Here is a 20231-nt window from a genome sequence, read left to right as displayed (position 1 = left end):
AAAAAAAAAAACTTATAAATGCGGACGTCCGTCTCCAAAATAGAATAAGTTGATAAATATTGATAAATTTGTTTTTAATCAAAGACTTCGTCAGTAACCATTTTTAATTAACATATCAAAGACCAAACTTCAATTCAACCCGACAATTGTATCAATATGATCATTGAAACAAAATTATATTCGGTTCAATATCCACTTGCATTTTTACTTTGAAGCACTTAATGTTTTACATGGGATCGACTCTTTTTACGTCCTACAAAAAAAAGCTACTAACTTTTGTGAATAGATTTCTCAGAAATATCCTTGCAATATTATTTGACTTTTTATTATTCGCGGAAGGAAATCTTTTGAGCTACTTGACTCTGGTAAGGAAATCCATTTAACAAAATTTTAAAAAGAACTCAAGAACAAAAAACGACTTGAAACAATTTATACGAAAGCAGATTCACGGAAATTGGTTCATAGACAAAGATAGAGCTCAAAAACATTCCAAGAAAAGAAACGATATGATGTACCTTTAGAAGTTTAATTTTAAAATGGCTTTGGGACATAAGTACCCTTTACGAATATATGGGAAATAGGATATTAGATATATAACTGATTGTAAGCTGTCCTAGTCACTTTTCAGTTTAGCAATTCTGTTTTTGTTGCAGTTTTTATCTTCGGTCACTTCGTATGTGTAAAGTAATACAAAGCAATACACATCAATTAAGCTGATTTTCAGAAGTCAAAAATCCTATATTGAAAATATTGAACGGAAATTCTTCCGTGAACAAAAAAAGTTTATTTTTTGTCTGGTTTGATATTATGAGGTTGTGCCTCATCAAAATGCATTCAAAAGAATTCAGAACATTTCGAAAGAAATACCAATCTACCCCTTTAATTAGTTCTAATTTTCCGGACTTAAAATAAGCTATTATAAACTACAGACACACGCAATTATAAGACTTAGAACAATTTATTTACTGTCCTCAATTTTGCTGCAGCTTAGTTGACTTTTATTTTTTTGTTTAAAATTAACGTCAAAACAAAACCAACGCATCACCACACACCAAAGCGGAAGGAAACCCAATTAGAACCCAAATCAAATCTCGTCATCACAAGAATAGCAACCCAGACTTAGTCTGGGATACAACGATGTTTTGTCTGCGTTTGCATCAATCCCTCACCCACATTCTTCCGTTAGCTGAACACATTTTATGTGCATAGTTTAGTTTTTTGTATAGGTAACATTGTAATATATGTTGCTTGCACTAGCTACAATGACGATGAAGACGGCGCCTTTTTATTTTTGATGTCATATAGATAACAAGCATCACTCCCACACATCCTAATGAAGCACACATCAAAGACATATCAAAATAATCACATCGTCATCGTCAGATTAGTATGTCAACAACCAAGAAGAACAAAATAGTCAACAATTTTTTTTTAAGAGATGCATTTTAAATCATAAGGCCAAGGTAATATAATAGTTTGGGGTGGGAAAGTCTCCAAAGATGGTACATTTTTTTATCTGGTTTTCGTTAAAAAAAATTAAATGCAGTAAAATATCTTACTTTTAATTGATATTACTCAGATTGCAATGGTCAACAAGTTTTTTGCCACAAGAACCAAAATATACTTTTCTAGTTTTGCTGAACTCAGAGTCAGAAAATTGTTATTGGCCTCCGTTTTTGAAATATTACCCTTAGAAAATGTCAAAAAAACGTCATTTTGGCTGTTTTCGAGGTTATGTTTTTATGTGGGTTAATTTATTATGAATAAATTTATAACGGTGATTATAAGAAAAGATTTTCTTCTTTCAAAAACTGTTTAAATTTTTCCGATATCTCTTTTATTGCTCGAGATATCTTAAGTTTCAGTTAATAAGCCAAAGAGAAACTAAACTTAATCTAAAATTTAAGTCACTGATCACAGAATTTTTGCCACAAGAACCAAAATATACTTTTCTGAAGGTTTTTGGGTTATTCAACTCGAATCCCCAAACAGAAAAATTCTATTAGCCTTCGTTCTTGAAATATTACCGTTATAAAATGCAATAAAAAAGATTTTTTATAACGGTTATATTTCAAGAATGGAGGCTAATACAATTTTTCTGATTGCGGATTCGAGTTCAATAACCCAAAAACCTTCAGAAAAGTATATTTTGGTTCTTGTGGCAAAAATTCTGTGATCAGTGACTTAAATTTTAGATTAAGTTTAGTTTCTCTTTATTAACTGAAACTTAAGATATCTCTAGCAATAAAAGAGATATCGGAAAAATTTAAACAGTTTTTGAAAGAAGAAAATCTTTTCTTATAATCACCGTTATAAATTTGTTTATAATGAATTACCCTACATACATAAAAACATAACCTCGAAAACAGCCAAAATGACGTTTTTTGGCATTTTATAACGGTTATTTCAAAAATGGACGCCAATCAAATTTTTCTGACTTCATATTCGGATTCAGCACTCCAAAAACTACTAGAAAAGTATATTTTGGTTCTTGTGGTAAAAAAAAGTTTTATTTTGTTGACCAGTGTTATTTGAAGCTCTGTGAATCAGTTTTGAAAGATTTTTCCTTGCCAGTGCAGTAATATTATTCTTAGTATTAACTGTCCCTTGTTTTATACTCAATTTTTTTTTTTTCAATTGCAGTCTCAATATTTTTTCGTCAAAAGCTAAATTTTCTGCACTTACAATTTTTTTACGAATATAATGTATAGTTTCTTATCTGCAGCAATCAATGACATTACAATTAATGTAAATAATTTTTTGACATCCTACAAAATATTTTAAGTTATGAGAAATTGACTTGAGTTTTATGCTACAAAAAGCACTGCATTCACAATTTTTTGAGGAAACAGTCAAAAATTGGACTACAGAAAATATATTCAAACTAAATTTAACAGAACAGAAATTACTGGTGCCTATAGTTTTAGTTTATTCTTGACTAAATATAAAATTTTTATCTACTGCGATTCTTAAGAAACTACTTTCTTCTAAAGGATTTTTTGGTACCGCCCCATTAGAATCTTCGAAGTAGCTTCTGTCTTCTGATTAATAGCTTATAAAAATTTTATAGCTAATATTTTGGATTTGAAAGTTTTGAATTGACTGCATTAAAAAAATCATGTGCAAAATTCACACGTGGTAGAAGTGAAACCTTAAAAAATAATTATTCTTGCAAAAAAAAAAAAAAATCGAAAAAATCTACCTTTTTTTATTCCATCACCTTTAAATCCATATTTATTATATGACAACCTATAGTAAATTTTATATCATCTGAAAGCTTATTATTTCACCTTTTATGTGACTTTTCAATCATATTTTTACCATGCCTACAAACAAAATAAGAATTTTTTTAAGTCAACCATGTCGAAATTTCAAACTGAGATTACGGTACTACCTACACTGGTTGCTGGTCATCGGCAACATATCTCCACAGGTGTTTTGAGGTATTTTTCAAGTTTTTCAATTTAAGATTGTTTAACTTGTAGAGAACGTACCGTTGTGTGTGATATATTAAAATAAAATTAATATTATCAGCATGCGTTAAATCAAATTTTCATTTTTTCACCGTTATCTCAAGATTTTAAATATGAAATTAATTGAAATTTTGTACAGTTATAGTTTATTTAATAACCTATCTACAGTATAAGTTTTATTCATCTATCTATTAAAAAAATAAAGTTATAATCGATTGTGTTTTCCTATCCCTTTTTCGTTTTATCGTGTTTGAAATCACTACGATACTAAGGCCGTGTAAGAATTGCGTTAAATAGTTAACCCCGTGTAAAATTTTTGACACTATTGAGGTGAATAAAAAATTTCAGCTGTATGGCTTATTGTTTAATATTTTTCTCTGCCTCTTTTCTGCCATAAAACTCCTTTTTAATAAAAAAAAAAAAAAAAAACAAAACACAACCATCTGCAAAAAAAATTTAACCTAATTTAACCAGGTCCCAGAGCCCATTAAATTTTTAACAGCTAAAATGTTTTTATTCACCTCAATAGTGTCAAAAATTTTACACGGTTTTAACTATTTAACGCAATTCACACACGGCCTAAAGAATTCTTCACTTCAAAAACTGCGGCTCAAATAATTTTCTTATAAGGTATGTGAACTGCTACCAAAAAGTTTAATTTTGACAAAAAATATGTTTTGAATTAAATGAATGAATGAAAAAAAAAAAACAAAAACTACCTTGTTTAAGTAAAAAAAAGGGTAATAAATGTAGGTATTAGGGTAATTTGGAATTTTTTTAAAAATTGAATTTCAATGGATTTTAACTGCAGTCAGAACAGTCAAAATAACTACTGCCTTTAGTTTTATAGGTGTTTTTTTTTCTCTCTCTCTAAGAAAAAACTTTATTCTTTATTGCAAATACCTCGCATCACGTATTTACAGAAAATTCGAACCCAAGAAATGCTGTAAGAAAAGTTGAAATAACTGTAGGTCCCTGTTAGTCATATAGCCAATTTTATTGACTGCATTTACAAAAAAAAATAATCAGTAGAATTCAGTTTTAACTATTCTCTTAAATAATATTTTCCTGCTAAATTACTAAATATTTTTTTTTTGTAAAAGGAATGATCTTTGATGGCATTTTTTAAAAGTGCAATCAATTGTTTAAAACTTTGTTAAAAAAAAATACTGGCCATAACACCGAAATCAATAGTTACTTGGAATAACGCCCATTCCACAAAATATCACAACAAACCTTAAAGACACACAAAAAAGTGCAACTTCCAACAACTTCTTGTGGTACTTCGTATGCGGGTGCAATGAATGTAGGCGAAGTCAGCAAAAAATGTGGTTTAATAGGCTCAGACACCACAAAAACAGGGCACCGACCGACAAAAGGCCGACAGACAAAAGGGAAATTCTCTATCTCTTATAGTTTTTTGTTTTCTTCTTTCAAAGTAGTTAAATCCAAAACAGTAAAACCCCACTGTAATATCATGGAGAACTTAAAGAGGTTGAGGGAACTATACACCGACCGACTGACTGTCTTTTGGCATACTTAAGTTCAAGTTGTGGTTCGTTTCTATTCTATTTTCTAACAAATAAGCCCTTTTGTGTCCAACGGTGCTGTGATGTTGAAAAAGAGTCTGTCACGACTTCTCTCTCAAAGCAAAGGGAAGGTGGGGTACAAGATTTGAGCGTGTCTGGTCGCCTTCAAAGATTATCAGACTAGAACTTTTAGAGGACATCGTCATCATCATCTCCATCATTGTCATAATCATCATCAGCCAGCGTCTACGATTGTCGCCGGCCGTTGTTGCCGCCACCATCTTACAGAGACTTTTGTTTGGCATTTCTATCTTTGTATCTACATAAGAAAAAAAAATATCTCTAGTCATGGATTCCGTTGACTTTTGTTGTTGTTGTTGCGCTGTTGTATATAAACTTGTTGTTGGCTTCATTTTTATAGGTTTGGTCTCGCTTTCGTATACATACTTTGAAATTCTTAGATTGGGCGCGTGGGGTTTTTGGCATAGAAAAAATAATAAACAAAACAAAAAAAAAAAAAAAATACTTTTCTTAAGTTGACAATGACACGGTCGCAGATTGAGATTATTACGTGGTCGGAGGAAATCCGGGCGAACGGTGTTATTTGGTGGCTTAAAAGGACGACGACTCTATACAAAAATCTAGGTGGGTATATAAGTATAACATTTATTCGTCAAATGGTTTTGAGATTTTGTGAGATTTTTTTTTCTCTTTTGCCGTTGAGTTTTATGAAATCGGATTTGTCAGATTTAATAGAATATAAAAGCTGATTAATTTGGTGTGATATTTTTATTTATTTACTTATTTATTTTTCTGAAGAAGGAAATGAGAATGGATTGAAACTGTTTGAAAAGTTTGAGTGAAGAAAGGAAGTTGATTAAAAATGAAGGACAACTGGATTAGATTAGATGTTGAGTTTGACAAATTTTAAAATGGTACCTTTCCACGTTATTGCTTTGGAACTTTTATTTTGAGATTTTTTTTTAATGCCTTTATGTACCTACTTTGAATAAGTGCTAAAGTTATATCTGGTGTAAAGCGCATTGAACATTTTTTCGCAGAAATAGATTGTTTTAAGTCTTTCACTTCATACGATGACTCGGTTTTACAAACTAAATTTTGTTTGTTTAAGTAATTGGACACTTATGTATTTGAGATATTCCTAGAAACCGTCTGAAAAATTTCAAATTTTTGTCTACTATTATATCTACTACACCAACAGACATCAAAATCAACTCATTATAAAAAACAATGCATAGTCAATGGGTGGACCATGAATACAATTTAAAATTTGATATTCATCCTCATGGAATTGCGAAATTATTCTGCACCACACTCTTTAGCGAAACGGATTATGAAGCAGATTTTCTTGGAAATAAATTTTTAATCACAGAATTTCTCCTGAAACTATACAGAAGAAGGATTTATAAACTATTCCAAACAAGATGTTGTAAAGCTATGGTTAGATGGTGGTTTTTCTTTCCTGTGTTTTTAGAACTATAATAATATTCCGCAATTTTTGCAGTGAAATCGGTTTTTTATGAAAATACGTTAGAGATAAAATAATCATTTTTATCAAAAAAAACAAAACCGACTTCCATGGACCAAAACTGGGTTTTATGGATTTTCTCATAGTTGCTATCGCCGAAACTGAACGAAATTGAAATGGGACCACACAGTCCAAAGTTATGAGGTAAAAAAAAAATACAGACGAATTGAATACCTCCTCCTTTTTTGGAAGTCGGTAAAAAAAAAACTCCAATTTAAATTAAAAAAAAAACTGAAAATGAAACGGTTAAGATTTTTGTAATTTTGAATTTTGAATTAATGATCCCCAAACCCCAATATTTAAAAAACTAATTATTTAACTTAACTTTATTTCAAAAAATCATTCCTTTTTTTATTTTCGATTATGAGATATGTTTATTACCTGTATAAATTTTGGGTAAAATCGGTTCAGTCGTTAACGAGACCTACGTTAGCTTGTATTTTTAGGATTTTTTAATGGTTTTTTCATTTTAATTTTTTGACTAAAAAATATGTAAATTTTCAAAAAAAAATCTTGGCCTTATATGATTTTTTGAACCAAAAGTTAGGTCAAGGTCTGTTAGCGCAAAAAAAAAAAAACATTTGCATAACTCAAAAAATATTAGAATAAGAAGATTTTTTTCCATTTTATTTTTGTTTTTGTCTTTTTTAATAATTTCTAATACCTACAGGGTGTCCCAAAAGTCAACATCAAATAGGTACATCATAGCATTGTATAGCATAATAACCCTTTTAAAAAAGTTTATTTCGAACCTGCTTCATGCAATCATTAAATTCAACATTAAAAACAAAATTTTATTTCGAACCTGCTTTGGGTACGCAGTATTTTACGGTCGCCATTTCCGGTCAAAAGACCAAAAAAATGTTTTTCTGTATTATTTAAGCTTGTTTATCCATTACAAATCAGCACTTTACTAATTTTAAAAATGCAAATTCTGTTCTGAAAGGGTACAAAAATTAAATAATATGAAAAAATTACTTAATAAAAAAAGTCGGATTTTTTAAGAAAAAATATGTTATTTATTGAATATTCTCAACAATGTTATATCATTTTGAAAAGAGAATTGAACACGCCAACTTTTGAGGTTACTTGTCGAAATGTCGTAGTGCATTTTTTTTACATTACGGTTCATTGAATTAGGGTCATGTAAAATTTTTGACTACTTAGTTGGGAAAAGAAGTGAAATTTGGTTTTAAACTGATGCAGCTGAGTTGAAATTTTTGAATGCACTTGTTAGCAGGGTTATTCAAGGTTGCGTAGCAAAAGAAAAATTTGAGAAAACTAAAGATTTGTAGTCACGGCACATGAAAGACCGTCACAGGGTGACGATTTTTTCGATTTTTTTCGAATGCCCATAACTTTCAAAATATATGGCTGCGATTTTTTTTATTATTTTTCTGATAACAGTCACCACCTACCCTATCTACCGTTTTCGTTTCGACGTTGACTTTTGGGACACCCTGTATATTTATATTATCATTTTCTAGATGGCGATCGAATCCGAATTCAAAATGAGCAATTCTTGCACTACATCGAATGTCCTATTTCTTCTTGTAAACCTTTTTATTTTCTGTCGTTGAATTTGATCAAAACGTTAAACTTTTGTTTAAAGACAAAACTAATGCTTTTCCTATAAAGAATGGTAGTGTCACAACCAGAATATAATATATTAAATGAAAGCAAAAATGTAAAATTCTTTTACAAAATTTAATGCTACCTAATTTTTGGAATACAAAATAAATTAACTTTTCAATCCTAGTATTATTATACTAAACTTAAATCAGAATTTCATCAAGAACTTTCAATGAATTAAAAAACCATCAACAATACTTTACTTTTATAATTCATTACTTAATAGAAAGTGTTTGTTCCATTTTTCTCAAAATTATGTGAACTTTTTTTTAAACAATGAATCATCTACCTTTTTATATTTTCCGTCCATTTAAACCTTCTTTCTTTTTTTGTTTCCTATTTCAACCAAGACGTCTATCCAAGATTTGAGATCTACAAAACGTTTCCATTGTATTTGCATCTTTCTATTTATATCTTTCAACTCAGCAGTCAACTTTGCACTTTGGTGTTAAACTGACATTAATTACGTGCCTCAGTTTGTATCTAGGGCTTGAATTTAAAATGTATTTCCTCTCGAATGGTTAACCTCTTTTAAACTATCCTCGACCTTTTTTTTTGCATTTTGCTTTTTTCCTTCTTTTTTTGTTTTCTTTTTTTCTTCAATTGCCATTCAAGATTTTCAACCTTTTGGTTCAGATATTTTTCAGTTTTTAATTTTTTTTATGCGGAGTGCACCTTGTCTGCCACCCTGGTTATTTATCAAAATGAAAATTAAAGTCATCGTGATACAAATTTATAAATTGATGAACTGAACTGTTTTAGCATTTCCAACCACCTTGCAATAAATAATTCCAGCTAGTTGAGTCTTTTCTGCGTATGGTTGGATGAAGATTCTATTTACACGTCGATTAAGCATTTTAACAAGCCACCTTTTTGCACACGAATTAAAAAAAATGTTAACTTGGTGAAAACAGTTAGTAACGATAATAAACAAAAATGAAAGTTAAAAGAAAAAAAAAAAAATAATGAAATAAAATTTACATTAAATAAAGTAACATCAAGTACAGGCAAAAGATATGGAGTTTTAATTACGTTAGAGCTTATGTATATCTTTACGATCGTTAAAAACGTCTTTAACTGTAGTATAGTTGTTTGAAAAGGTGGTAAAAGGGGTGGTAGGTAAATTAATTTAATTCTTCTTCTTCTCTTTGCATCCATCTTTATTTAAGTCAACTTAAAACAATTGTTTGCTGGAAAAAATAATTACGTGCTGAGTTATGAAATGCTCACTTGGAAAGCTATTAATTTCACCGTTCCACTCTGGGTGATAAAAGGTAGAAAAGAATAGGTGGCGCTGCGATAACTGTCGGTGATACTGAATGAGTTTTTAAAAAGGAGCTGAATTAAAATGTTTTATTACGTTCGAAATGTTTCAAGCAAATGAGAGATTATTTGTTTTAATAATTATAATTTGAGAAGCCGCTTTGTGATTATAGGAACGTTTAATTAATGCCGTCAGCCTGAAGTTTGGTACATAATTTTTTATAATACGTCATGAATTCTATTATGCGCACATATCGTATGACACAATTTGAACGATTGAAAATAATTGTAAGTGTGTGTCTTGAGTTCACTCACCTCAAGGAACACTACTCTAATGAGGAATACTATGTATTCATTTACGTAATTGTAAACTTGCATATAGCAATATGGAGAAGAATTGTCTGTAGCATGTTTTGGGCGATTTATAATTAAACTTGTGTTCTTAAATTGTCATTTTTTTAAATGACGATGGAATTAAATTTTTCAAATATGTCTAACGCGATTCAAAGAGGTGCTATATTTTCAAAGTTGGGTTTCCCGTTAATGAAACCTGTGATACTTTTTACAGCATGATGCAATTCAAGCAGTTTTGAAGATGAGAACTCATTTTGCAGTTCTTATATTTCAAAGACGTGACGTCATAGTTCTTTTATTGACTTCGGATAAGATTTTAGAGTATTAAAATATATGTTTTTTTTATTATGTTATATTTTTTAATCTTTATACTATAAAACATATTCATAGTTGGACACAACATAACGTCTTTAGTCAATTCTTTTAAATAAAATAAATATGTTAACTGTTAAAACTTTGCCTATAAAATAAAACGTTAAAATGTTTTCGTTTTCAAAATTTTTGATTTTTTTACCTGAATTCAAGATCGAACACTTTTTGATAACAATTAAACTAAATTTTGTACTTATAAATTCACGAAGAAAGGAACAATTTCTTACTTATATACTAATTTGAAAATGTCCGTCATTTCTGGCCGCCATATTATATTACAAAAAATTGACGATTGTTCGTCAAGAAATGCCTGTGCAAAAGATTTTTGACGCCAAAAAGTATAAAAGCGCACCACTGTGAGACGAGAGATGAACGCTTGGTTAGAGCAGGTTTTTTTTTCCAAACTCTTGAGCTAACAGGCTCATTTATACTTCCTAACTACAGCCGTGTCTTTTTGGCTGATTTTTTAACAGTGACAAAAGCGGCTTCAAAACCGAAACCTGAAAACACCCTATTTCATTGTGAGCCAAGCGGAAATTAAAAATATCTCTGCCATTGGAATATGGTCGAAGCTTAAATTTTCACTGTCACGTAACACTAAGAGATTAGGGTCTCGGCCACTCGCAAATTTTAACCTATAACGGCTTTATAATAGAAGAAGTTATAATGTCTATAACCAGCAAACAAACTTTGTGCTTTTGACGACAACTCATTGGTCAAATTATGAAAACTAGTTTCGAAGTTATAAGGGAACATACATGAAAAAAAATTGAAAATACGACAATATCACAATACCATTCAAATACAATCTTCATGCCTTTGATAGATTTTAAATAAGAAAAGTTTTTTTTCATAACAAACAAAACTAAAATCAAATGGTTGCTACTTAAAAATTAACAAAATAAATCATTGTATGGCAACTTTCCGAGAACACTGTTTCTGCAAGGAAATCCTCCTTTTAATAAAACTATACTTTTCTAAAGGACTTTTGTGTGCTGATTCCGAATTCGATAGATATTTTTGTTAGAAAATCTCGAAAACGCATTTTTTTGCTGTTTTTGAAGCAATATTTTGGCGTAATGTAAACTTTTTCAACTTAACTTGTCACGGCCTACAAAAGAACTTATTTTTTTCTTTCAAATTCAGTTTCAATCTTTCAATATCACTTTTCTTATCCGAGATATTTAAATTTAAGTAAGTTAATCTACCATAAAGAAACTGATCATTAAAAATTCATATTTCTTTATCCCAAGAACAAAAGTATACTATAGATTTTAGTATGCTGATTTTGAATCCGATTTTAAAAATTTCGATCAGCTCCCGTTTTTGAGATATAGTAGTTTTTTGAGATTTTCTAACCAAAAACTTGATTTTGTGGTTCTCTACCGCGTATATCTCAAAATCCTGACGTGCTAGATTTTTTTTGACTTCGGATTCGAACTCAGCACATCAAAAACCCTGAGCAAAGTTTACTTTTGTTCCTAGGAGAAACAAATTTGAAGCTTTAAAAAGTAGTGTATGGAATGGTTTATCAGAAATAAGATATTTCTAAATAGAAAAATAGTACATAAAATTACAAAACAATTACAAAGTAATTTGTTTTAATGTATTTTATTAAAGTTTTCTTAACATATTTGACTTTTTATGTATAACAGGCGTTGAGATTTTACATTTTCCTAAATTAAGGTGTTTTTGTTCAAATGTGGGATTTACTAAAAACTGGAGGATTTCAATATTTTTGCTGTTTTTGTCAATTAGTATCTTAAAATGTGTGTAAACTTTAATTAATAAATACAAATTTGAAGTCTTATGATAGATAATATTATGAGAAATAAATTCTCAAAATTTGAGCTGAATTAGAATATTAGTTTTACTACTCATATTTTTCAAAAATAATTTTTTTAAAAAAGGTACGTGCTAGAATTTTTCTGAAACCAGATTTAGATTCAGTAATAACAAATCTTTCATAATTTCAAAAAAATATTTTAAAGAGAAAAAAAAGTTAAATTTTGCAGACCACTGGAATCAAAAAAACTCAGGTATCGTGAATTCTTCTCAACTTTTCACCTCTGCTACTCAAGACCCTTAAAAATGCATCTGTCGATAATTAAATCCAAAGCAAATTAATTGAACTTTCTTAATAAATTATTGTCATTTTTCATCATAAATTTGCATAACTTATACTTTCAAAAAGAATTCATGAAAATACTTCCATTATTCACAAAAATGTCGGTGCAAAATGTTGAATTTTCACTTGAATTCATTTTTTATTCAAATTGATCTGATCACAATTTGATGAAGGATCGGTAAACAATAATCAATCATTTGGATTCAAAACAAAAAAATACAACACGTTGGTGTCACAAATATGCAATCTACCACGCCTCATGACAAACTCCCTACCACCATCTCGTCTTGGTCGTCTTGGTAAAGTGAAGTTATTAATCGCATGTGTACATGATCCCAACCTTCCGGAATGAGTTCGGCTCCATTTCTTCCTGATGCAAGCTCATCATAATAAATTACATCGTGAAACCAATTTATTGGAGTCTCTTTTTGAGGCCAACACTCTGCAGCGAAAAAAAAGGAAAGAACCATCAACAACATGCTCAGCTTTCAAGAACTAACTTCACTTCCAGAACCCCGAAGATAGATGATAATCTTTTATACTAAAGGAGAAAAAAAAAAACGAACTTCATTTGGTTGTTCTAAAGTCTTACGTCCCGTGAGTCGGTTGGACGGTTGGTTGTTGGCTGGTGATGTAGAACGAATTATTCAATTACTGCCCCACAACCTCTGCCTCTGCATTATTGTAATGATCCTCAAACTTACTTCCAGCTCACAATTTTTATTTTTTTTTGTTGTACTTAAACTGACTATGCATTGCAATCGGATCGGATCAGCATTGTGGGGTCAATTGAGCTCGAGACTCGAGATAGTGTTCGGTTTCTTTGCTGAGTCGTCCTCCATATAGAAAATTGCCGACTTAGAGCTGCTGGATGCTGTTGCGCTGTTACTGGTTGCTGTCGCACATGCTCATTCAATTATTATTATTTAGAGAGCGATAGTTTTAAACTTAAATCGGGTTAATACCATTAACTTGGACATATATTGCTGTCGAGTCAGACAAACGTTCATGATGACGATGACGCCCATCAAAAGAGGCAAAATATGGAGTCTCAAGTCTTCTCAAATTGTCGTGTAAATTTCTAGGATTAGCATAAATTAGTATAAGTTGAAATGTAAAATGGTTTTGAGCAAACAAAATTGCTGCCATCCAAACAAAGTGTTATGATTTCACATAAAAGGGGTTAAGCTGCAATTTATTTTTGCAAGGAAATAGATGATGATGATTGTTCGACTTCCATTTCCGTGAACAAAAAAAAAAATCAAATCGGTGATTTAGTTGACTTAAATTATGCATTTGATAGTTTAGAGAGTAATATCAATAGAGATTAGTTTTCATCTAAATGAGCATAAGCTTTAATTTGAAAGATTTGTATGCATATTTCTATAAATTATAATGAGGTCTTCAACTTAGGAATTTACATTCTAATTTTAAATTTACTATATTTATTTCCGTAAATTGATTCAAGTCATTGATTTCTTAAGAACCTGGATGCATCTCTCCAAAAAACTTCTGTTTTACGTTGACTTTGATCAGTTTTAAAATTTCTGCTTTTCATAATTCTGTTTTGCAAAATTCTGAAAAATATTAAAAAAGGTTTGGAAAATGTTAAAAAGCGCGCTTTGGTGCTTATTTGAGATTACTTACTTACGAGTAGGTACTATGTAAGTTTTTGTACCTAATTCATTTTTTTTTTTAATTAATGTTTCAAACATCAAAAAACATGCAAAAATTTCATCTACGTTACAATGGAAAGCTCTTTCATCGTTTCTAATTAGTTTTCAACGGTTTATAGACATGAGTTATAAAAAAATCAGTCTTCTAGGCAGTTAGGAAAGTACCAAACTTAAATTACATTAATGAGGTGTATTTTTTTTTAATTTAACGCATAAGCGATGCAAATAAAAAAAACAGAATTAGCAGAATTTTTTTCTTCAAAAAAATGTGGCAGAATTTTGAAAGACTGAATATAAAAAAAGCAGAATTTTGAAAAACAGAATTTTCTTGAAAAAAGCAAAATTTTGAAAACCAGAATTTTTTAAACTAGAATTTTGACCCGCTCCCAAAATATTTTTTTTTCAAGTTTTTGTTTTCGAAAATCACTTTATATTTCATTTACACATCCTTATTGACCACTCCTGTCGATTAAAATAAATTAAATAAACTTTTCTGGAAACATAAATTCTTCTATTTTGTGGGTTATAGAACAAAAAGAAACAGTCATTTCTGGAAACAAAAAAATATTGAATGCATCGGCCGGGAATCGAACCCGGGCCGCCCGCGTGGCAGGCGAGCATTCTACCACTGAACCACCGATGCTTCTTGAATAATATCTTTCAGAACTTTTACTGAAATTGATTCTGTTTAACAAAGATACTAAATCTAAAAAAAAAAATTAAATAAAGTTTTAAGATATAAAGGTCAAATATATTATCATATTTATGTGGATTCAAGTTTTTAAATTTCTTTTCCAAATCGGTTAAATGAGTAAATATTTGTAAAAATTAAAAAAAAAAAATTAAATAAAAATATTCAAAATTCATAGCAAAATAAATGTGAACAAAATGTATGAGCTATTCACCAACCTCATGTGATGGGTGTAATTATCATTTAAATGTTGAATTGAGAAGAAAAACATTTTTGTTTACATTGAGATTAAATTCAAATCACTCATAAATGTTCAAATTGATAAGAATAAATGTTCTTATTTGAAATTCAAAGCAAAAAACAAAAACATTTTTTGGGACAGAAGGTTTATAAGAAGCATCGGTGGTTCAGTGGTAGAATGCTCGCCTGCCACGCGGGCGGCCCGGGTTCGATTCCCGGCCGATGCATTAGATATTTTTTACCACTTCAATCAGTAAAATAGTATATTAATAAATACAAATGTACATATATTATGAAAAAAATGTAAAGTACACTGTGGCGTATGAGTAACTTTTTTTCGTATAAAAGATGTTACTTCACTTGTAGGTTGAATTTATTTAAATAAGTAATATTAAGGGATCAAAAACAATTCGCGAAGTCAAATATAAGTTTTAGTGAAATTGAGGGGCAAGCGATGAGGCGGGAGGATTTCCCCAAATTTATTTTTTGGCTTAAAGTTTAAATAAAAAAAATCATTTACAAATTTTTTTTTGCATGTAAAAACCTAGTTTTTTTATATTTGAGAAATTTTACTATAGCCTGTTTTCACTAGACACTAGAGCACAGTTGAGATGGTTTCGCTAATTTTCGTATACCTAGAAAAAAAAAATACTATTTGAAATTTGAACTGATCTAATTTGCGAAATTATCTCACTTGTTTCGTTACCCTAAATTTTAATTCCTTTAACTCTTTTTTTTAATATCGACATACAAATGAAAATTTTGGGATAATATAATAAATTGAGCATTTTGGGGACTAACGATGGTCTTTTAATTTATTAAACAATTTCACGAATTTTGAAAATTTACTGGGTGGACAAAAATGAACTTTTGATCCACAATCGTCTTAGTAAGCTTTACAACGTTTGGCGGTGTTAGGTGGTTTACAATTTTTTTTCAAAGTTCATATAAATAAAATAATGTTAAATGTTTCCATAAACAAGTTAAGACTAAGGCCCAAATTAATTCACTCTCCATTAAATTTACCTAAAATCGCCATTTAAAAGGAGAAATTTTAAAAAGTGTATGTTTTTTGGCAGTTTTTTTAAATTAAAAAAAAAAACACGACTTCATATTCCGTTTGAAAAATAACATCATGATAACTAATTTCGGGTTGATTTAAAAAGAGTATTTACTTATAGAATGTCATATCTTAAAAAAAAAGATCTATTAAAATAAGACACATTTGGTTTGAAAGAATGCAAATTTGGATTTAATATAATTTAGTTTTTCAATCTTTAAAATTTGCATAGACATCGCCACGAAAAATATCATTAAATATTTTAATCTTTGTAATAAATGAAAATGACTTTTTATTATCAGCCTATTTAGTATTGCATTAAAGAGTAAGCATTCTCATTTCCATAAAAGTGTTTAAAGTTAATGTGTTTCAATAACGTTTTATAATAAAATTTGATCTCTTTCAAAGGTAGGCCCTTAAAACTCTCAAAGTTCAAACACCCTTGCTAAGAAATAAAAAATAATATCATTAAAAAATATCTAAAAGTTAATGTGTTTTCAAGTTGTGGAACTTGCCGCAAAAATAAATTAAAAGAAAAAAAAAAGAAAAACCCAACCAACATACCACAAACTGTTTTAACGACTGTAACATGAACACAATTACTACACATATTACTCCACAACTATACTATTTTTTTTTTTCAACTAGTTTATTTCTATTCTTTTTATTATATTTTCTTTTCAAATTCCGTTACATAAAAAGCATTTACAGAGCCTCGCGTCAGTCGTCAAATGGACATGTTTCAAACCCTTAGGGCAACTATACAAATTTGTTTGTCTATCATTCGAACGAAATAACTTTGCATGTTCGACACCATCAAGCACTTGCAGCAAGTCAATATCTATTTTGTTTTGTTGTTAAATTTCAAACAAGTTGATCCAACTAACTTGTATACAAATCAACATGCCAGACAGACAGACAAACAAAACCAATACAAAATACAAAAAAAAAAAAAAAAAAACACCTTTCAGAAAGTATTTTTCGTAATAAAACTCTTCATTTTTGCTCTCAAGATCGTTATCCTTTGCGAAAAAATATGCGTAAGTGTGTGTACGTGTATTTTGTTGAATGTCTACATTAAGAGAGAAAGGGAGAGAGAGAGAGAAAGAAAATGAATTACTTTAGATGTAAACGTCATCGTCAAAACTTGGAAATTGGAATCGAATTGGCATAGTCATGCTGAATTGCTGAGTGTTCACAGTAAAATCTAACTTAGGCGCAAAACGACAATGAAAATAATTAGAATAGAGAACGAGTCGCTACATCAGCATAAAATTGGGCAGAACGTGACTGATAACTTAATTTAATACTCAGATGTCAAAAGAACTTACCAGAGAAGGACTAAAGACAGTTTGATTGTTTTGACGTTTACGTGTAAACACGACAAAACACCTGTCACTTTAGAAAATTCTTGAACTGCAAAAAGCGAAGTGGATTTCTTTAAGTTCTAATACATTTAATGAACTAATTGTTGAATAATTATAAATAAATGTACCAAATGAAGAAATGAAAAAATATTTCACTCTCCGTGTAAATTCGACATTCAGTCAATTAGAGATTTGACTGTATCGTCAACAGTTGGTACTATTATCGTTAGTGTCACATCATAAATCGACTCAAAAAGATATCTGAGGAGAGACTCTATGACATTGATATCAGTTGCCGCCGCCATGCCAGAAGGAAGAAATAAAGGTTCCTTCGTTTCATTTGATTTGACATATATGACCAGCAGGGGGCGCAACCACAAAACAGGGTAGTATGAAATAATGTTGTTTTCTTTAGTAGAGTGGTTTATCCATTACACACGCCTACGATCGACAGACATTTTCCTAGAAAGTGAGATGCGGAAGGGGGCTAAGAAGGATATGGAATTCCGTCTGGTGTCATTTTAGCCATGGTACTTGTTGTTGGTAGTGAGGTAACTTTTATTTGATAATCCCAATTTATTTACCCTAAGGGATATCTATATAAAATATATATAGAAGGCGGCTATGTTAAGTCGTAATAGTGTTTCCAATAGGGAATATTTACGATACGTGCGATGTCAGTTGAGGGATATAATAAAGGACTCTTTTTTTCTGATGTAACTGACATAATAGCGTGGCAGCAACGGCGGTTAAGTCACAAAAATTGAATATGTGTTTGTTAGTAGATATATTTTGTTTAATACAAAAGAGAGACTCTTTTACGTGATGCAGAATCTTATATTGGCTGTTTCTTGTATCGTCTCTGAACTAACGATGTTCTGAGCGAAAATTAAAACGATTTTTATGAGCAGCTGTGAGCAAGCACGAAATACAGTTTTTGAAATTGCTCATAAAATTTACTGATGTGGTTAGTTGTTTTTTTTTTTTTTTTTTTCATTTTATTGGAAGACCATCATGGGTTTTTGTCTTTTAGTGGATACCAACAGTTGTTAAGTATTAATGGTAAATAATCAAATGAGTTATCAAAAGCAAGTTTATTGTCGAAACACTTTGGGTAATTGAGAGGGTTTATTCAAAGTACCTAATGATAGGGTATGCTTCAGGTAAGTTACAGAAGATAAAGAGTATACATTAAATTTAGCGTTGTTTTGATAGTAATTATTTGTGAGCAAACACTTCCTTACGACCAATTTTTAATGGGTCATAATTGAAAAGTTGTTATTTTTAACCAATACCTGTTATTTTAAGAGTTTTAATATAGTTGAAAAGGTTATTTCGAATGTATCACTATGGAGTAAACTCACAATGAGGTTGAAGTGAATTTCACGTCTTAAAAATTGAACTAGATTGTCATCATTTAGGACTGTTTTTAAAAATAGTAATAGTGCAGTGCCAAAAATTGTTCTTTTTTTTAAGTTTTTTCGACACCAGAATTTGATGAAAATAAAAAAAAGGAAGTTACAGCCTTGTACGGCTAACTAGGTACGATGCAATTGGTTACTTGAGTAATCCGTGTTATTTCAAAAGAGCAATCCACAGATTTTATACAAGTATTATGTAAGTCACATATGTATTTGAATGCGCTTGATTTTAAAAGAGTTGAACGTGGATTTAAATCAGATCTATTAGTTTTACCCAGAGAAACTAGTTGATATTTTTGGGGAAACTAGTTTATTTAACCAAAAAATACAACTCGATTTCACCGCAGTGATATCTTACCGGGACAAACTTACTTTTCTGAAGAAATAAACCGGGACGATCCGATAAATAGGTACGGTCTACTGGGCAACATTTGATTTTTACACGATAACTGTTTGATCTTACCAGAAATCCGGTGATTTTAATGAAGATATATATTCAGACTACAAATAAAACTCGTTGACACAACTGAAACCATCTGGCCACTTTTTTTGGTGAAACGTTGATTTTACAGAATCAAATTGTTATTTTAACTAGATAAACTATTGATTTTATCGATTCAAAAATTACCAAAGGGGTTAATTGGATACAAAACTACGGAACATATTCGTTGAAAACGAGCTGGTAAATAATATGAAACCTATTCTATTGTGAACAACCAGAAAGGTATTCTTTGATTTTTTCAATGTTTCATTGTATTCAGCAAAGATGTAGTACCTTTCTTTTGAAAAGATGCATCCAGAAAAATGATCGCTTAAAAACAACGTAAAACTCGTGTAAAATTAACAGAGAAGATATTTAAAATAGCACCTGCAAACTAACCATGGTTAAAATTTACGAGTCGACTCGGTTGTTCAAAATTGTTTAATCTTACCGACTTTCTCGGTTAAATTTTACTAAAATCTCAAATTTTAACCGAGTTTCTTGATCAATATAAACAAGTTGATCGGTTAAAATAATCTTCTAAAATGGTAATTTTAAACAAGTTAACTTAACAACCGAGGCGACTACGTTGACTTTAGCAACGAGAACTACGTAGTTTTTAACCAAGACTACTATATTTTTAACACATTTTTTTAACCCATCGAAAAAACGTCTTGGTAGGCCCATTATTTTTTTTGCGTGTGACTTTTTCAGTGGTTTACAATTATGAAAGAAGGAAAGCCTTGAAGGCACCGAGCGTGCATAACAATCAACCATATCAATAATTGAGCAACACGTCAATAAAAAAAAAATTAGAGACTTACGCATCTTATTGGAATATTGGAAAGTTAAAGGAAGAACATTTTGGTTCCATTTTCATTTGACTATCAAGCATTTTCCACCCAAAATGATAATTTGGGTGGAACGAACTCTTGGGATTAAGCTATTAAGGCTCCAATAGAATTACTTGTCAGCAAAAGTATCTCTTACACACA

At 30.2% G+C, this 20231-nt stretch overlaps 2 protein-coding genes and 2 non-coding genes across 4 annotated transcripts in view; 1 reads left to right on the top strand and 3 right to left on the bottom strand.

Moving 5' to 3' along the window:
* LOC129910712 (mucin-5AC) overlaps positions 1 to 20231 on the bottom strand; it is a 343104-nt gene that overhangs the window by 49456 nt on the left and 273417 nt on the right. The gene's annotated exons all lie outside the window — the stretch shown is intronic.
* LOC129910713 (uncharacterized) overlaps positions 1 to 20231 on the bottom strand; it is a 61107-nt gene that overhangs the window by 1515 nt on the left and 39361 nt on the right. The window lies entirely within an intron of this gene.
* Trnag-gcc (transfer RNA glycine (anticodon GCC)) lies at positions 14549 to 14619 on the bottom strand. Its single transcript has one exon. It is a non-coding gene; the product is annotated as a tRNA-Gly (tRNA).
* On the top strand, positions 15064 to 15134 carry Trnag-gcc (transfer RNA glycine (anticodon GCC)). The gene has a single exon. It is a non-coding gene; the product is annotated as a tRNA-Gly (tRNA).

The sequence above is a fragment of the Episyrphus balteatus genome, chromosome 2, assembly GCF_945859705.1.
Source record: "Episyrphus balteatus chromosome 2, idEpiBalt1.1, whole genome shotgun sequence".
NCBI lineage: Eukaryota > Metazoa > Arthropoda > Insecta > Diptera > Syrphidae > Episyrphus > Episyrphus balteatus.
The sequence above is the reverse complement of the archived record's forward strand: the minus strand, read 5'-3'. Positions and strand labels throughout refer to the sequence as shown.